Genomic DNA, 19,050 nt, shown 5'->3' on the forward strand with positions numbered 1-19,050 from the left:
TCAGTAGGAATCTTTGACTACAAGGCATTGTGCCCGCACAGGGGTTGAAATGCTTCTCGATCTCTTGCACTAACATATTTCAGGGCTGCCTTTCAAAGGGGCCTCAATTACGATTTCTTCTTTGTCCATGCATCGAGCTTTACCTGGCTACATGTGCAGTTGGTGGACACTCAGGTGTTAAAATCATTTGTCCACCTGTTCAGGAATTAGTGCTGCCAAGTGTGTACCTAGGTGCTCTCACACACAACTTTTCACAAACATAGAAGGAGGTCACTGTTTGAAAATCAGTTTCTGGGTGTCTTATATGCTATGGGCCCGCCTGGCTGCACAGATGTGGAGGAGTAAACAAGAATCTTTCCTACCCCCCACCGCTTGCCCCACAGCACAAAAGCGGCACACCACATCAGGGACTGCATGCTCCTGGACCCATTCCCACCCATCCTGAAAGCAGGATACGAAAAAGGAGGCAAAGAGGGATGGAGAAGCAGAACCCTGGCTGGGCAATGCAGATCTGAACCACCCATGCTAAGGCTTAAGAGCCACAAGCCAGGCATACATATGTTTCTGCGTGCAGGATTGCATGTAACAAAGTTGTGACAGTTGAACCACGGGCTTGGTTTAGCAATAAAGTAAAGCAAGAAGAAGCAGTGACTTCCTTATCTCAATAGCAGTCGCAACAGTAGCAGCTGAGGTGGGACTGGGGACAGTGATGCAAACAGCAAGCTTACTTGTGTTTTGTTTTGGTTTTTGTTATTGAATTGTGCTGTGGAATGCATAGAACCCTCAGCAGTCACAGTAATGTTTGAGACTGGAGGTTTTGTTTTTTTTAAATAATACATGAGAACTGTAATTAGCCTCGGGGCGGCATCAGTACAGAGAGCAGACATCCTAGGTTCCTTCCCAATTCACCGAGGCCCACATCCAACTCCCATTAAAGCCAGAGGTGCTGAAAGACTGTCATTGACTTCACTGGGAATTGCATTGGGCTACTGTCAGAAACTCTCATCTGGATTTTTACTTTCAAAATCTTTGCCTATAAAACAACTTATGTCAATTATTTTGTAAAGGGCACAAGAGCAGAAAGAAGCACTGCTTTATTGTTCGAACATTGTATCCTTGAACTGAAAGGTTATTTTTGGATTCTGAAAAAAGGCCAGCCATTTTTAAAAGAGAAACCGAAGAGACTTCAAGAACTCAAAAGCAAAACAGACAAGGAAGTCTTGATAATTTAAAGGCAGGGTTGGTTCTTTCATTGTAGCAGAACAGGTCGTTGTTAGTGTTAGTGACAAAATATTAGTGTCAGTAGAATGTTCAGTAACAGTATGAGTGACAGAGGTTAGGTAAGGGGTGTTTTACCAGTACCCTAAAAGCAGAAACCCTAAAGCCAGCCCTGTTCAAAAAGTAAGAAATTATACCTAGGTACTGCTGCCTCAACCAAAATAATGGGGATGAGAAACAATTATCAAGAGAATTAATAAAATTCAAAAGGTAAATAAATGCTGAAACAGTAAGCAACATTTTTAAATACCAGATTATGTGGGGGGGGTGGGGGTGGGATCAATAAGCTATTTCTTTAGGGATGAAGCCATCTACAACTATTTCTTGATTTTTTTTTTGTAAAGAAGGAAATACTTTCTAGAAGAGCAATAAATAGAGTTTGTTGCCAGATAGTTTGTCAACTGATTATCAATTTTTCATGCACACAGAATTAATTTGCTGCTTGTCGCTGAATAGAATATTGGGATAGCACTGGGGGATTAGTGTTTGAATAAAGAGAGAAATTAATTCAAAATCTGTCAAAACTAAAACTAGGATTTTTTTTCAGTTCCAAGTTAATTCATTGTATTTACTTGTAAATAGCAGTTACAATGGAATTTGTCTCTGTAGAACCAAAGACAATAAAAGGCTGTACTAAGAATCAGACCAAGCTACATGGGCATGTTTTTATTTTGTTTTAATTAATTTTATTTTAGTTGACAATCTTGCATGGTGAAAGTGTGACACTTCATCTGGGCATATTGGACCTGCCCATCTTGAAGACATTTCTTCAACAATATCACTTAAATGGATGTGATAAAATCATCCCTTTGAGCTACATCTTTATCAAGAAGTTTCTTATTACAGCTTAATAAATAAATGCATGCCGGGGGCACAAGTTCACTTGCACTGGGACTTTCAAAATTAAAAATGTCGCTCTTGATTATTTGCAGTGTTGAAAAAACATCCCTCTGGGTTTACTGTTCTGGAGTACAGACTAAATTAGGCCTTGTCTACACTAGGGAATTCATAAGCTCTGAGCAGAGAGGTAGAGGACAGTGTTAGAAATGTATGCATCTTGTCCACAGTAGCCCTCCCACCATTGCTACTACCAACAGAACGGTACTGGTGCAGAAAAACACAACATAAAACATGTAGGGCTCAATCCTGCTGATTGTTACATCAAATTTACATTGGAATTACTCCTCTGACTTCAGAGAAGTTGATCCTGATTTACTTTGGCATTATGGAAAACAGAATTAAACTAGCCCCCTCCCCACAAATGGGTGAAATCATTTGCTCTCTACTCAGCTTTTATTCAGTCCTTACTCAGGCAAAGTTCCCACTGAAGTCAGTAAGATGTGAAAAGACAGTGTGAAAGGACTTTAGGGTCTGGACACACTGGCATTGGAATGTGTCTGAGGAATAACGCAAAGGAAGAAACAGTGAGTGAGCAAGGTCCTTGGGATATGGTCCAACATTCCCTGTTTCTTTATATATTTTTATTTACAAATATGCTGAGCTGTGCTATTAGACCAGAGCTGATTTTAAATGGCCTTTTAATATTCTGTGAAAGCTGTCCAATAATCAGGAATCTCCTTGCTCATGAAAATCACAGCAGGGAAACTGGGTTTTCATGAATAATGCACTGCAGTTAGGTGCATTCAAGAATCAATTATGATGTAAATGTTTTAAGTATTTTAGCAAAAAGAACAAGGAGTACTTGTGGCACCTTAGAGACTAACAAATTTATTTAGGCATAAGCTTTCATGGGCTAAAACCCACTTCATCGGATGCATGCAGTGGAAAATACAGTAGGAAGATATATATATATACACAGAACATGAAAAAGTGGGTGTTGCCATACCAACTCTAACGAGACTAGTCAATTAAGGTGGGCTATTATCAGCAGGAGAAAAAAAACTTTTGTAGTGATAATCAGGATGGCAAACCGTTGACAAGAAGGTGTGAGTAACAGTAGGGGAAAAATTAGCATGGGGAAATAGTTTTTACTTTGTGTAATGACCCATCCATTTCCAGTCTTTACTCAAGCCTAATTTAATGGTGTCCAGTTTGCAAATTAATTCTAGTTCTGCAGTTTCTCGTTGGAGTCTGTTTTTGAAGTTTTTTTGTTGAAGAATTGCAACTTTTAGGTCTGTAATTGAGTGACCAGGGAGGTTGAAGTGTTCTCCGACTGGTTTTTGAATGTTATAATTCTTGACATCTGATTTGTGTCCATTTATTCTTTTGCGTAGAGACTGTCCAGTTTGGCCAATGTACATGGCAGAGGGGCATTGCTGGCACATGATGGCATATATCACATTGGTAGATGTGCAGGTGAACGAGCCTCTGATGGTGTGGCTGATGTGATTAGGTCCTATGATGGTGTCCCTTGAATAGATATGTGGACAGAGTTGGTAACGGGTTAGATGTTTTGTTGTGTGGTTGCTGGTGAGTATTTGTTTCAGGTTGGGGGGCTGTCTGTAAGCGAGGACTGGCCTGTCTCCCAAGATCTGTGAGAGTGAGGGATTGTCCTTCAGGATAGGGTGTAGATCCTTGATGATGGCTGGAGAGGTTTTAGTTGGGGGCTGAAGGTGACGGCTAGTGGCGTTCTGTTACTTTCTTTGTTGGGCCTGTCCTGTAGTAGGTGACTTCTGGGTATTCTTCTGGCTCTGTGAATCTGTTTCTTCACTTCAGCAGGTGGGTATTGTAGTTTTAAGAACGCTTGATAGAGATCTTGTAAGTATTTGTCTCTGTCTGAGGGATTGGAGCAAATGCGGTTGAATCTTAGAGTTTGGTTGTAGACAGTGGATCGTGTGATGTGGTCTGGATGAAAGCTGGAGGCATGTAGGTAAGTATAGCGGTCAGTAGGTTTCCAGTATAGGGTGGTGTTTATGTGACCATCGCTTATTAGCACTGTAGTGTCCAGGAAGTGGATCTCTTGTGTGAACTGGTCCAGGCTGAGGTTGATGGTGGGATGGAAATTGTTGAAATCATGGTGGAATCCTCAAGGGCTTCTTTTCCATGGGTCCAGATGATGAAGATGTCATCAATGTAGCGCAAGTAGAGTAGGGGCGTTAGGGGACGAGAGGTGAGGAAACGTTCTAAGTCAGCCATAAAAATGTTGGCATACTGTGGCACTGCTATGGGTACCTGCATGGCCCCACAGTATGCCAACATTTTTATGGCTGATACAGACTAACATGGCTACCACTCTGAAACCTGTTAAGTATTTTAGTTACCCATTACACACATGGGCCCTGATTCATATGCTATGTAATATTTCATGTTTAATTAACTAGGTTTTTTTATTTTTATTTTTACTCTTTGATTTGAAATCCAGCTTATGTTCCTTTAAGCAGAAAAATGTTGCAGGTTAATCACAACTCTCTGAAATGTCCATGTGAGACTTAATGCTACACATCGTATTTGTGGTAGATACCCAGCAATACACTGGCACATCACTATGGCCTTGATTCAACAAGGTACTAAAAAGCGATGTACCTAGCTTAAAGCATGTACTGAAATCAATGGGCCCAACTGAAATCAATGGGCTTAAAGCTAGGCTATGTCTGCACCTGAGCTAGCAGTGTGATTTCCCCGCTCGTGTAGGTATATTCACTCTAGATCTCACGGATCTAGCACAAGTATAAATATTAGTGTAACGGCATTAGCATGGGCATCAACAGCGGTGGCATGGCTAAGTACAAACCCACCTGAAACCAGTGGGTAGGTGCTCAGCATGGCAAAGCCGTGCCTCCACTGGCACTGCCTGTGATACTGCAGCTATACTACTTATACTCGCGCTAGCTCAATAAGAATACTTGCTAGATGGAGGAGGAATTGATAACTGCCCTGTGACAATGACAGAAATGTAGAAACACTGTGCAGGTAAGGTAATATTAATTTATTTTAGACAGTGAGGCACCAACATATAGGAGATAAGCGTCTCAAAAACAGGGTTTTAGGTTACTGTTGTGCCCAATTATTTTTACTATGCAGAAAAGCATTAGGTTTTTTGAATCAGTAAAAATATTTGATCTTAATTTATTAATGACAAGAATAATGAAAGCTTTAACTCAGACTAGAAGAGGCTACAGTATGAGTATAAAACTCTTTGCTGAGTAGACGGAAACTCTGCTAAAGCTCTAACAATAGACAATTGTCAACTACAGTGCTTTGCAATGTGGGCAGAAAGTAAGATCCCTTCTGCAGAGAGCTTACAGTCTAAATGGTATTAATGAATATAATAACTGGAGCAACAACACCGCAGACACAGGAAAATAGGGAAACATTGGTGAGATCAACACATGAAGGCTTTGCAGATAGAGTAAGTTTTAAGGTGGCATTTCCATTGTGCACTAAAGTCAACAAGAGTCTTCCAGTTAACTTCAATGGTCAATTGATCAGGCCTTTGAAGAAGGAGGGAAAAGAGAGAATGCTTGGTCCATGGGAAGTGGAACCCGTTTCAGGTGTAAGGGGCAGCATGGAAGGAGATCCTGAGCAGTTAGAATAGAGGATCTGAAGGTGGAGTGGGATGAAATGAGAGCAGAGACTTAGGCCTGGTCTACACTACGAGTTTAGGTCGACTTTAGCAGCGTTAAATCAAATGAAGCCTGGACACGTTCACACGACGAAGCCCTTTCTTTCGACTTAAAGGGCCCTTTAAACCGGTTTCTTTACTCCACCTCCGACGAGGGGATTAGCGCTAAAATCGGCCTTTGTGGGTCGGATTTGGGGTAGTGTGGACGGAATTCGACGTTATTGGCCTCCGGGAGCTATCCCACAGTGCTTCATTGTGACCGCTCTGGATAGCACTCTCAACTCAGATGTACTGACCAGGTAGACAGGAAAAGCCCCGCGAACTTTTGAATTTCATTTCCTGTTTGCCCAGCGTGGAGAGCACAGGTGACCATGCAGAGCTTATCAGCACAGGTAACCATGATGGAGTCCCAGGATTGCAAAAGATCTCCAGCATGGACAGAACGGGAGGGACGGGATCTGCTTGCCATATGGGGAGACGAATCAGTGCTAGCTGAACTCCGTAGCAGTAAACAAAATGGCAAAATATTAGAAAAAGTCTCAAAGGCCATGAAGGACAGAGGCCATAACGGACGCACAGCAGTGCCACGTGAAAATTAAGGAGCTAAGGCAAGCCTACCACAAAGCCAGAGAGGCAAACGGAAGGTCTGGGGCAGAGCTGCAAACATGCTGCTTCTACGCGGAGCTGCATGCCATTCTAGGGGGTGCAGCCACCACTACCCCAACCGTGTGCTTTGACTCCGTCAACGGAGAAACACGCAACAGGGAAGTGGGTTCGGGGTACGCGGAAGATGATGATGATGATGATGATGAAGACAATGAAGATAGCTCACAGCAAGGAAGCGGAGAAACCAGTTTCCCCAACAGCCAGGATATGTTTATCACCCTGGACCTGGAACCAGTAACCCCCGAACTCACCCAAGGCGTGCTCCCAGACCCTGAGGGCACACAGGGGACCTCTGGTGAGTGTACCTTTGTAAATATTACACATGGTTTAAAAGCAAGCGTGTTTAATGATTAATTTGCCCTGGCAATTGCGGCCAGTACAGCTACTGGAAAAGTCTGTTAACGTGTATGGGGATGGAGCGGAAATCCTCCAGGGACTTCTCCAGAAAGCTCTCCTTCATGTACTCCCAAAGCCTTTGCAAAAGGTTTCTGGGGAGGGCTGCCTTATCCCGTCCGCCATGGTAGGACACTTTACCACGCCAGGCCAGTAGCACGTAGTCTGGAATCATTGCATAACAAAGCATGGCAGCGTATGGTCCCAGTGTTTGCTGGCATGCAGACAACATCCATTCCTTATCTCTCTTTGTTATCCTCAGGAGAGTGATATTATTCACGGTCACCTGGTTGAAATGGGGTGATTTTATTAAGGGGACATTCAGAGGTGCCCGTTCCTGCACGGCTGAACAGAAATGTTCCCCGCTGTTAGCCACGCGGTGGGGGGGAGGGGTGAAGTGATCATCCCAGAGAATTGGGTGTGTGTGTGTGGGGGGGGGGAGCGGGTAGTTGGGTTTGTGCTGCATGTTAACCCGGAAACCCCAGCCCCTCCTTTTACATTGCAAACCCATTTTAAATGGCCAACTCAATGGGTCCTTGGTATGGGAAATGAGGGCGCTGCTGTTTCAAACCATTCCCACATGTTATGAAGGTTAAAAAAGCCAAAAGACTGTGGCTTACCATGGCTGCCTGCAAGCTGAATTCTGTTGCCTGGCACTGCGTGAGTGATCTCTCACACCAAACTGGCAGGCCCTCAATATAACAGGAAAAATGCGACCTTGTAACGAAAGCACATGTGCTGTGTAATGTGAACAGCAAAATTTAACGTGAAAGAGTGTACCCATTGTTCTCTAAAATGTGTCTTTTTTAATCACCTCTCCCTTCTCCTCCACCAGCTGCAAATGTTTCTCCTTCGCAGAGGCTAGCGAAGATTAGAAGGAGAAAACAGCGGACTCGGGATGATATGTTCATGGAGCTCCAGATGTCCTCCCACGCTGAAAGAGCACAGCAGAATGCGTGGAGGCAGTCAATGTCAGAGTGCAAAAAAGCACAATATGAACAAGAGGAGAGGTGGCGGGATGAATCGCGGGCTGAACAGAGTAAGTGGCGGCTGAAGATGATAGGTGGCGTCAGCTTGCAGACAGAAGGCAAGAGTCGATGCTCCGGCTGTTGGAGCATCAAACTGATATGCTCCAGCGTATGGTTGAGCTGCAGGAAAGGCAGCAGGAGCAGAGACTGCCGCTACAGCCCCTGTGTAACCAACAGCCCTCCTCCCCAAGTCCCATTGCCTCCTCACCCAGACGCTCAAGAACACGGTGGGGGGGCCTCCGGCCACCCAGTCACTCCACCCCAGATGATTGCCCGAGCATCGGAAGGCTGGCCTTCAATAAGTGTTAAAGTTTTAAACTGCAGTGTGTCCTTTTCCTTCCCTCCTCCCCCACCCATCCCGGGCTACCTTGGCAATTATCCCCCTAGTTTTGTGATGAATTAATAAAGAATGCATGAATGAGAAGTAACAATGACTTTATTGCCTCTGCAAGCGGTGCTCGAAGGGGGCCAATGGGGGCGGCGAGAAGCGGCGCGGGCGAGCGATGTGCTGGCCGCGGCTTCTCACTGCCCCCATTGGCCCGGGACGGTGAACCGCGGCCAGTGGCGAACCGTGATCGGCCGAACCTGCCGCGTCAGCAGGTAAATAAAACTGGCCCGGCCCGCCAGGGTGCTTACCCTGGCGAGCCGCATGCCGAACATTGCCGACCCCTGGTCTATTATAAGCCCTAAGGGTGAAATCCTGCTCCATTGATGTCAATGGGAGTTTTGCCATTGATTTTCAGCAGGGCCAGGATTTCACCCTAAAACTACTGCTGATTCCACGTTAGAGCAGGAAGCAAATGCTTTTTCTTTAGGAGCAGAAGGATTTCAGTTCTGTCCCTTATTATGACCATGAAGTCCACAGTGGCTGCTGATCCAACATTATAAAGGAACAATGGGCATACGTCTGAGTATATATTTCGTGTCTCTGATATGTCAGATTTGTTTGCTTGATTTGAGGTTTTAGCCAGACACTTTCCTTTTGGGACATCTGCCATGAGTGATGATTTTAATTTATAAATTCATGTTTAGGCCCCAGTGCATATTCTTTAGGGAAGATTTGTGCAAGTCTTGAAGGTTTTGGAATACTAAGTACTTTTTGTTGTACAATGCATGTGCTAAAGAATAGCTTTAGCAGAAAGATTTGACTAGGAGGCACAGTAATGCTGTGACGTGTCACTGCCTGGTGCGAAATGACTCACTCTGTGCAGAAATGCAAAATCACATTGTGTAGTCCAAAATCTTTTATTTTATTCACATATGGACAAAAAGTTTCTTTGTCCATGGTATTAAGTTTTGCTTCAGTAACTGCATGCATTTAAGCTAAACCCATATAGAGTCTAGGACAACTGGATTGAGGTATCCCATGTCTGAAGGAAGGGCATCAGACAAGGTCTGAGACTTGGGTGTTTGCCCTAGAGGCGAGAGCTAGAATTAGTGACTAGATTCTACCCAGACCTATGGGCTTGATTAGGTCCACTGACAACAGAATGGTGACTTTACTGGTTACTGGACCGGTTTGTACCAAGGAGACTATTACTCGTGAGTAATCCAATTTATTTCAATGGGATTATTTGATACGTATGATATGACTCTACATGAGGACCAGGGGCGGCAGGTTTGTAGAAATTTTGGTGATGCCCAGAACGCCCAGAGCCCGCCCCATCACCTGCTTAAGGCTCTGGGAGGGAGTTTGTGTGGGGGAGGAGGAGGGCTGGGGTGGAGGCCCTGGGCTGGGGCATGGGATTGGGGTGCAGGATCTGGGAAGGAGTTTTGGTGCAGAAGGGGAGAGAGTTTGGGCTCTGGGAGGGAGTTTGGGTGGGGGAGGGGGTCTAGGGTGCAGGCTCTGGGATGGAGTATGGGTGCAGGCAGGGGGTGAGGGTGCAGGAGTGTAGGAGGGGTGCAGGCTCTGAGATGGAGTTTGGGTGCAGGCTCTGGGAGGGAGTGTGGAGGGCTGGGGTGTGGGCTCTGGGAGGGAGTTTGGGTGCTGGGTGCAGGCTCCGGGCTGGGGGTGGGAATGCAGGAGGGGTTGAGGGGTGCAGGCTCTGGTACAGAGTTTGGGTGCAGGAGGGTGTGTGTGGAAAGGGGGTGCAGGCTCTGGGAGGGGGTGTGTGGGAAAGGGGTGGGGATGCAGGCTCTGGGAGGAAGTGTGGGGGATGCAGCGCTTACCTGGGCTCCTAGGCAGGGCGGGCCGGGGGGCCTCTGCGCGCTGCTACCCCCAGGCACTGCCCCTGTAGCTTCCTAATGGCTGCAGGGGCACTTGGGGTGGGAGCAGCGTGCGTGGACAGAAACCTGACCTACCCCGTCCAGGGGCCGCAGGGAGGGGCCGGCAGCCATGTGGAGCAAGCAGGTAGGAAGCCACTCAGCTTTGCTGCGCTGCCAGTGGTGGGTGGGGTCCCTGGGCCATTTTAAATCACCTGGGAGACGCGCGGGGGGCGCACCTGGGAGCGGAAGGCGGGGACAAAGGAAAGACCCGGCCTCAAACATTGCTGGAGCTGGGCCCCGGGCCAGGAATATTCCTGGTGCCCAGGCACCATGGGCCCATAGAACTCGCCGCCCATGATGAGTACAGGTAATAAAATCTAGCCTAAAGGGATTGGGTTTGGTTCAGGGCTGGTCTGATGTCCGTGTGCTCAGATGTTAGCGAGACAAGGTGGGTGAGATAATATCTTTTATTGGACCTCACCCACTTTGTCTGTCTAATATCCTCGGACCAACATGGCCACAACTATACTGCATGCTCAGATGTTCTCCTAATTTAATTGAAATCAAGTTGGTTCTTTTGCTTAGTGATGATATTTTGCCTCCTACATAAGGGAACTGAATTTTTTTAAATAATTTTTTTAGGATAGATGAAAGCATATAATTTTGTTCAAATAGCAAATTACTCTTCTCTTTTAGCAGAGTGTAACTCGTGTGGCCAAAATAGGTTGGATTAGCTAAATCTGATCATCTCAGTTGAGACATTCTCTTAGTTCTCTTTATTGGGAATCTAGCTTCTGCTTGATGACAGCTGATCTTTTTCTTCTAGCGTATAATCCATATTTTTTCACATTATTCAACAGCTAGTGTTTAAATTCTGTGGTGCTGTTTAAAAAGAATAAAGGATGTATGTAATTATGAAGCTGGAGAAGCTGTTATATATTAATGGGGAAGAAATAAAAGACAGCACTTTTACAGCTATAGCACACTGTCTTGCCAGAGATATCTATGTAGAGTTACTGATTGCTTAATAGTTTGCAACAAATACAGATTAATAAATGGAAATATTGTGCCCCATGTACAGTGTGCAGGATAAGAAAAACATTTAATCTCTTTAAGCTACAGATGGCAGAATAGACGCCTTTAAACATAGTTAATAGTTTCATGTTAGAATAACATTAAGCATTTCACATGCTCTTCAAACTATAAATTTGTCTTGTAATCTTATCTGACAGAATTTCAGGGCCTGAAATTCTGCTACAGCTGAAGTCAAAGGAAATTTTGCCATTGACTTCAGAGAAAGCAGGATAAGACCCTAAGGAACAAGTTTTTCATGCTCTGAGTTAAAGGTTTTGTCCATTTAATAGCTACTGATGGTATTTTTGTCCAAGTGACTGAACTCTATAGGAATCCTCTGCTCTAGTTAGATGATTGAGGCATGAGAATGCGATCTTTTCCTGAACCCTGCATTACAGTAACAGAATAGGCATCCTAATAGCTAGCTGCTTCCAGTGAGCAACAAGAGGGTGGTGGTAATCTGTTGTGGCTCAAGTTTAAGTGTCAGTGTGTTTGTGGGAAAGTGCTTTGGCAATTTAAAGTCGGTAAGGCCAGAGTAATCAAACAAAGAATCGTAAACAGAGCATATCATTGTGATAGAGGTTAAAGCTGAGAGCAAGTAGCTTTTACATACAAAGTTTTATTCTTCTTCTCCTTGAAAGCAGAAAAGCAACATTATATTTCTTTCTACCTCTTCTTTCCCCCTCTCCCCTCATTATTATCTGTTTCTCAAAATAATAGCAAGTACATTTTCTTCTCTGGTCTGTTTGCTACAGTATTTGTCTCCTAGGACTTTTTATTCTTTCAGCCTTGAGTTTGAGGCAGCATAAATCAATAATATAAACTAGGCTCCTAGTTTGATAGAAAAGCACAGGTGAGCCAATAAACATCTGCTGAGCAGAGCCTGGAGAAAAAAAACAAAAAAACAAAAAAACCAATGCTACGTGTAGCCTATTTTTATAGTCTCAGTACAGAGGAAGGAGAGAGAGGGCGTATTGGTGGTGGAGAAAGAAGGCTGCACAAACTAACAATCATAAATAGAATCACTAATTAACTCACAGACTCTAAAAACATCACATTTCTGGTGTGAATATAACAAAGCTGCCTCCTGTAGATGCATCAGCCAAAATGCTGTTGGCAGTGGAGTTTTTTCTTGACACTAAGGGTATGTCTAGACAGCAAAGAAAAACCTGCGGTTGGTCCATGCTAGCCAACTTGGGCTGTTTCATTGCTGTGTAGCCTTCTGGGCTCAGGCTGGAGCCCAGGCTCTGGGACGCTTCCACCCCACAGGGTTCTAGAACCCAGGCTTCAGCCTGAACCCGGAAGTCTACACAGCAATGAAACAGCCCCACAGCCTAAGCACTGCAAACCCAAGTTGGCTAGGATGGGTGTTTAGTTGCTGTATAGACATACCCTAAGTGTGAAATTCATCATTGTGCAGAGAGCCAGAACAAAAAGTGTTGGCACCAGTTAGGCCCTCAAGATAGCATATAAGTGAGACTTAAGTGGCACATAGACCTTGTGCTGGTGCTCTGCAGAGGGGCAAATTTCATTCTAAGTGAAGATTAATTTTGAATTGGTACTTAGCATAGTGAATTCTGACACATAGTGTCAAAGGCTAAAGGATTTGCATATGACAGTGGTTCCCAAACTTGTTCCGCCGCTTGTGCAGAGAAAGCCCCTGGCAGAAGGGGCCAGTTTGTTTACCTGCTGTGTCCGCAGGTCCGGCCGATCGCGGCTCCCAGTGGCCGCAGTTCACTGCTCCAGGCCAATGGGAGCTGCTGAAAGTGGCGTGGGCCAAGGGACGTACTGGCCGCCGCTCCCAGCAGCTCCCATTGGCCTGGAGCAGTGAACTGCGGCCACTGGGAGCCGCAATCGGCCGAACCTGCGGACGTGGCTGGTTTAAAAAAAAAAAAAAAAACTGGCCCGGCCCGCCAGGGGCTTTCCCTGCACAAGCGGCGGAACAAGTTTGGGAACCACTGGCATATGAGGCTCTGGAACAATTTTTTGAACCTCGGTAAAAAGGAGGTGGATTGGAAACTTGGGGACAATCTCGCAATCACTTGCATGAATAATCTCTTGGTTTTTAATTGGTCTACTCTGGTGAGTAAGGACTACTTTTGTAAGTAAAGGCCAGAAAGCTGGGGCCCTTGGATTGCAAACCTCAGAACTATTTTGGAAGCAAGTGATTTAGATGGTTTACACCAAGCAATAAATGAACGATGGACATTTGTTGTTGATGAGTACAGGAGAAGCCAGGGCATTTGAAAATGCCAGTAAATTGAATTAATCCCCACAGTGTTGTGTAAATCATATTGAATAGGCTACTCTTGACTTTCATAGTGTGTTTCTATCTCTGCCACTGTGATTGCACTTGTTTTCATTTTTATTTTAAATCTTTTCCTTGTGATTCCAATAAAAATGTATTATGGCTTGCATGCAGTCATAGAAATCTCGTGGGGCAGAAGACAGCAATAGCCACCTGACCAAGTTTGACAGTCTGTTGGGAAGAAAAAGGAGAATGAAGTTTCTTTAGGGCAGTCATGATAAGTCTCTGGCATTATATAGTGTTGGTTTATCAGAGGAGTATTTAATTGTTATTGGTGTTACTCTTATCCCATGGATAAGGGAATAGGCAAGTAAGTGGTGTTTGAACTAAGTCCAAAGTAAATCTCTCTACTAGATTTGCCTGCTGGACAAATTGCCAAGGGCTGTAATGCCACATAGAACAGATCCCCGATCAATACTTTTGTTATGCAGCCCCTTTCTTGATAGATATAATGGGTTACAGATCACACAAAACCTCTGTAAACCCTATAATTTGTAGCTTCAGAAATATCCTACTCTCATGCAGGGCCGTAGCAACAAAGAACATGACCCCCTCCGAACGGTGGCCCCCTCCGAACATATGTCCGGGCGGGGCCCCTTACAATGCAGAAACTGGAATGCGGTATTTATTTTGCCACTTTTAGGGGCCCCCTTCCTTGCGGGGCCCCCTCCGGTCGGAGGGTACGGAGGGCGCTCGCTACGCCTCTGCTCTCATGCCATAATCTATCAAATACATAAGTTTTCAACAGATTTTCTGAGAGCTTTTGTTATTCTTATACACTATTTTGTCCATGCAGCTGAAGCAAGCTAACTGTAGGCGGTGGCACCACTCTCAACTCTGAGGTTTGTTGGCTTGTAATACTTATCTCATATTTCCAACTCTTGGGAATAGCAGGGTTGGCACATCTAGGTAACAGCTGTATTAGTTTCAGCTTCTATCACTCAACAATAATTGAAACGTTAGGCCCCAAAGTAATATTCTGCTATTCTATCATACTTCGGGAAAAATACATTCTACACAATGACTTAAGAATAGGTTGGGCATAGATAGAACTGGCTTCATCCATATCGCCTTAGCAATCCCCAGAACTAACCTCTCACCTGAGTATTATAACATTGTCTTGTTTGTGTTAGCATTTGTTGAGTTTACTGTACCACAGTGTTTCTTCTCACACAACCAGGGAGCATATGTCAGCACTCAGAACTTGCTGATAGACTATATGGGAAAATAAAAAAGCACACTACAACACCAGGAGATCTTTCTCATAAAGGGACACCATCAGTTTGAAATGTGGATACTTTTAAAATAGTTGTATTAGTTTCAGATACTGCTTTGCCGTGGATTTGAAGAGAAAACAGTGGAAATGACTGGACAGAAGGAGCTGTCAATTGCACAAAATCAACTGAAAAAAGAGATTCCATCCCTGCTCACCACCCGATTCCTCCCAGATGTAGCTCTCTTAGTGGCTAGTTTTGTAACAATAGTAAGAGAACATTTTTCAGGCAAACATGTCATTTTGAAGTTGATAGCATCTCTGTAAACTGAATCCCTCGAGGACCAGTTGAAGTAGAAGTTAAAATTACTGACTTTATCATAAGATAGTAAATAAGGTGTGGATAGCATTGCAATTCTTATACACACACACACAAACACAGATATCGGTGTGTTCTGAGAAACAAGCTACTCAAGTATGGTTTAGCCCATCTCTGTTTATACCAGATAAGAACATATATAAGTACATAAATGCCAGACTCTGGCACAGAGTCTGTTGCAAAATGTACAGACTATTACAAACTCATCAGACTAACCTTGAAGTCCTACTGAAAAAACTAATAGAAGGCAATCTTCCTTCCCTAAAATACAATTGAAAATATAAGAAACCATATTTAAGGCCGGTTAGGATTAATAGTGACAATGTAATAGCGTCAAAACAAAGGGGCTTCTTCTTCTTTTTTTGTTTATGCATCACCCCATTATGATCACTGAGTGCTACCTGCATGTGTCGGGAAAAGAATATATCCCTAAGTTTGCAGTATCAGTACTGTGTATAATGAGGAAGTGACCCCCACACATCAACAATAAATATGTAAAACAGTTTAGATTTAAATACTAATTTTGCTCATAGTTCCATGCATCTGAGAAATATTTAATTTTATTTTTTTTTCAGTTTATGTACATTTTAAAAAAACACGTATTCAATTGTTCCAGGGCCTAGGTGTTTTTGGAAACTTCTTGAAAAACATAACCAATCAAAAACAAGTCAGCTACAGAAACAGTGGATATAGCCACCCACGCTCTATGTGGGGGGGAAAACATGGTTTCTAGAATCAATTTTGAAGCTCACTCTGGAGTGGGAATAAAGATGCCTATTTCCCATTCTAACTCTGGAGAATTCCCTTTTATCCAACCTCTGAAGCCTCTGGTAAATCAGCAGGGTGTGTTGCTAGAGTAATATGGTACTATGGCAGAGAATTTGGCCCATAAACATGATGATGATGAAATTTCTGTATGAAATATAGATAGATAGATAAATAATGATATGATCAAGTAGCCTACTCTGATGACAGCCAACACTGTTTTAGCTTACACGGGTGTCCGTGACACCCATCATTATGTCACTGACGGGAAGTGCAACAGAAAGCTTTGCAATCTATTCCTTTTGTTGTCTTAAGCTTTTGCAGTGCAGCAGTGCCAATACTTTTTATGTTTAGCATGAATGGAAAATCACCTTAGGTGGATTTAAATTTAAAACCACAACAGACTGAAGATTATTCCATGGATAGTTCTGCTCATGTGTGGGTTTTACGATAGGAAATTGCAGGGGCTAGGGGAAATGCCCCATGCACCCTGGGCATGTCCTTTCTAACTGTGTGCCATCTCTTGTTTGCTAGTGTGGGATTCTACACCACCCCCTGTACTAGATTTGTACCAGATCTGAAATAGTGCCTTTTTGTCCAGGAAAAGCATATTTATACTCTTTAGGTGAGGAGAGGAAAGTGAGACAAAAGGAAAAGAGAGAGAGGAAATGAAGAGGAGAGTAAACAACGAGAGCGAGAGAGAGAAAATCACAAAGTGTGAGGCAACTAAGAGCAGACTACATGGAGATAAAGTGCAAGAGAGAGAAGAGAATAAACTGCAAGGCAAGGAGGTGAGATTAAGAGGTAAATAGTTTTATCATGAGGCAAAAAATGTGTACACATTATCAAAAATATTGAAAGGAGATGGGAATTCTGCCTATTTAGGTGGAGGTGGTCGGAGAATGCAGAGCAGGTGAAATCTAAAGCTTACAATGGGTTAAACGATATACCAGTAATTTAGGGTACTTGGCAGCCATTTCACATTCCTGAAACTTAAAGTATCAGAAAGCTACAGCGCTTTGTAGAAATACTCGAGAGATCTGAGAGAGTGACAGCTCTCTGATTATGTACTACAGTGTAGTTAAGCATGCAAATAGGACTGCCAAGAAAAACTGCCATAGCTCAATCAATTAACTCAACTGAGTGCCATTGAAATATAGCTGCAGCTAATACAATAGTTGTCAATGAAGAAGTATGAAGAATGTAGCTAGGGCTATATAAGAACCCTGCTACCAGAGGCTGCCTTGGGAATATTCTGAGTGCACCCCTGTCTGCCTGACTCACGCTTCATCCTTTGTCACTTCTGCTCGCTTTTCGATCTGTTGACTAGTTAATGGTCACTTGTACAGCAACAGCCCTCCTAGGGATGGACTTTCTGCAAGCTGATGCCCTGACCCCTGGGTTATGCTGGCAGAAGTTGGTATAATCCTGGGATGAACTGAGCCAATTACCTTTCATTTAAAAGTAATAGGTCCAAATTCTTTCTATGGGAGTTGCATAAGTGAAATGGAAGGTAGAATTTGAGCCACATAGTTTTAGGATAGTAAATAAATATAATTTTAAGCCATTTATTTCAAGGTACCAAGTATACTGCTCTTTCATAGAAACATTTTCCATCTCTGCAGTTTCCTTTAAAGTTTTTCTGATTTTGCTAGTGCTCTCACTAATGATACAGATTGGAAAGTTGGCTGGGAAATCTTTCCGACTCTGAAAATATCCAGTTGGTCAAGCTGTACTAACATAACAGAGAATGCTAATGGTTGGGAAGTAGTAGGTAAGGCAGAATGGAAAATTCCTAAAAGAAATAAATGAGTCCATTACAGAAAGAAAAGGATTGCTATAGGACTTCTGCAACAATAATAATAATTAATTAATTAATTTAACATTATTATCTGTGCCATTTTTGTCCGAGGAGAAATTTACATTAGTTTGGATGTAAGTGTGTAATGTCTTATTCTATTCTATATAGGTTTTTATACTGCGCTCATCACCGTAGTATCTGATTTGCTTTACAAAACTTTATCCATTTATAATTATTATTGCTGTAGACTGTAGGAGCCTTAGTCATAGACCAGGACCTCATTGTGATAGGTGCAGTACAAATTCCTTCCTTTTAAAAAATATTTTTCAACTTCCATACTGTACTGTAGTTTTAAACGTGAGATTTATCCTGCTGGAAAAAAGTTAGGTGTTGTTTTCAGGTCCTGTACTCCAAAATTTTGAGGCTATTTGAAGTATGTTAGATGCTCTTTTGTAGACCTCGACACATAACATAGTTTACAAATGAAATAGTGGGTACAAATGTACATGTTTGTCCACATATCTTTGTGGTCAAGCATTGGTGTGACTATGGATCATCTCTGGAGTGGTTTTCTTCATGATCGTTTGGAACCAGGCCGGGAGATGGTTGTTCAAACTGCCTACACTGGACAGCACAAATGATTGTGTTTCTCTTTTGCTCTCATTCATTTTGCATTCATCCAGATGGCATGGTGACGTGTGTGTGTGTGTGTGTGTGTGTGTGTGCGTATGAATAAGATTATTTAAATAAAGAGACACTTAGACCCAGATCCTCAACGGTATTTAGGCTCATAACTTCCACTGAAATCAGTGAAAGTAAGGAGCCTAAATACCTTTCAAGACTGGGCCTGTGTACCTACCCACTCCTTTTTTGTAAACAAAATCTGTTCTGCTTTGAGGTCTTAAGGACTTTTTTCTGTGCAGAAACAACAGTGTCTGGAAGAAAATGCTCCTTGAAAAAAATACGGTGCTATGTGTGACAGACCCAGACCAGTGGGGTACAGGAGTCTGGTAGAGGGCAAACATACTGGTCACTGGATGAGTAGTTTTCTGTTCCCTGAATGACCAGAGCAGGGGCTGCACTAGAGTAATCAGGAACCTGCTAGAACCAGTTAAGGCAAGCAGGCTAATTAGGACACCTGGGGCCAATTAAGAAGAAGCTGCTAGAATCAATTAAGGCAGGCTAATCAGGGCACCTGCGTTTTAAAAGGAGCTCACTTCAGTTTGTGGTGAGAGTGTGAGGAGCTGGGAGCAAGAGGCGCAGGGAGCTGAGAGTGAGAGGGTGTGCTGCTGGAGGACTGAGGAGCACAAGCGTTATCAGACACCAGGAGGAAGGTCCTGTGGTGAGAATAAGGAAGGTGTTTGGAGGAGGCCATGGGGAAGTAGCCCAGGGAGTTGTAGCTGTCATGCAGCTGTTAC

At 43.6% G+C, this 19,050-nt stretch overlaps 1 protein-coding gene across 2 annotated transcripts in view; it reads left to right on the forward strand.

The window, feature by feature from the left end:
• SH3GL3 (SH3 domain containing GRB2 like 3, endophilin A3) overlaps positions 1-19,050 on the forward strand; it is a 78,466-nt gene that overhangs the window by 18,008 nt on the left and 41,408 nt on the right. The window contains exon 1 of one of the 2 annotated variants that reach the window (XM_024202462.1): positions 16,577-16,635. The exons of the other annotated variant lie outside the window; for it this stretch is intronic. The gene's annotated coding sequence lies outside the window, so the exon portion shown is untranslated. Of the gene's footprint in view, positions 1-16,576; positions 16,636-19,050 lie in introns of those variants that run through there. 2 annotated transcript variants of the gene reach the window in all.

Source organism: Terrapene carolina, unplaced genomic scaffold (genome assembly GCF_002925995.2).
Source record: "Terrapene carolina triunguis isolate 2854851 unplaced genomic scaffold, T_m_triunguis-2.0 Scaffold67, whole genome shotgun sequence".
Classification (NCBI taxonomy): Eukaryota; Metazoa; Chordata; order Testudines; family Emydidae; genus Terrapene; species Terrapene triunguis.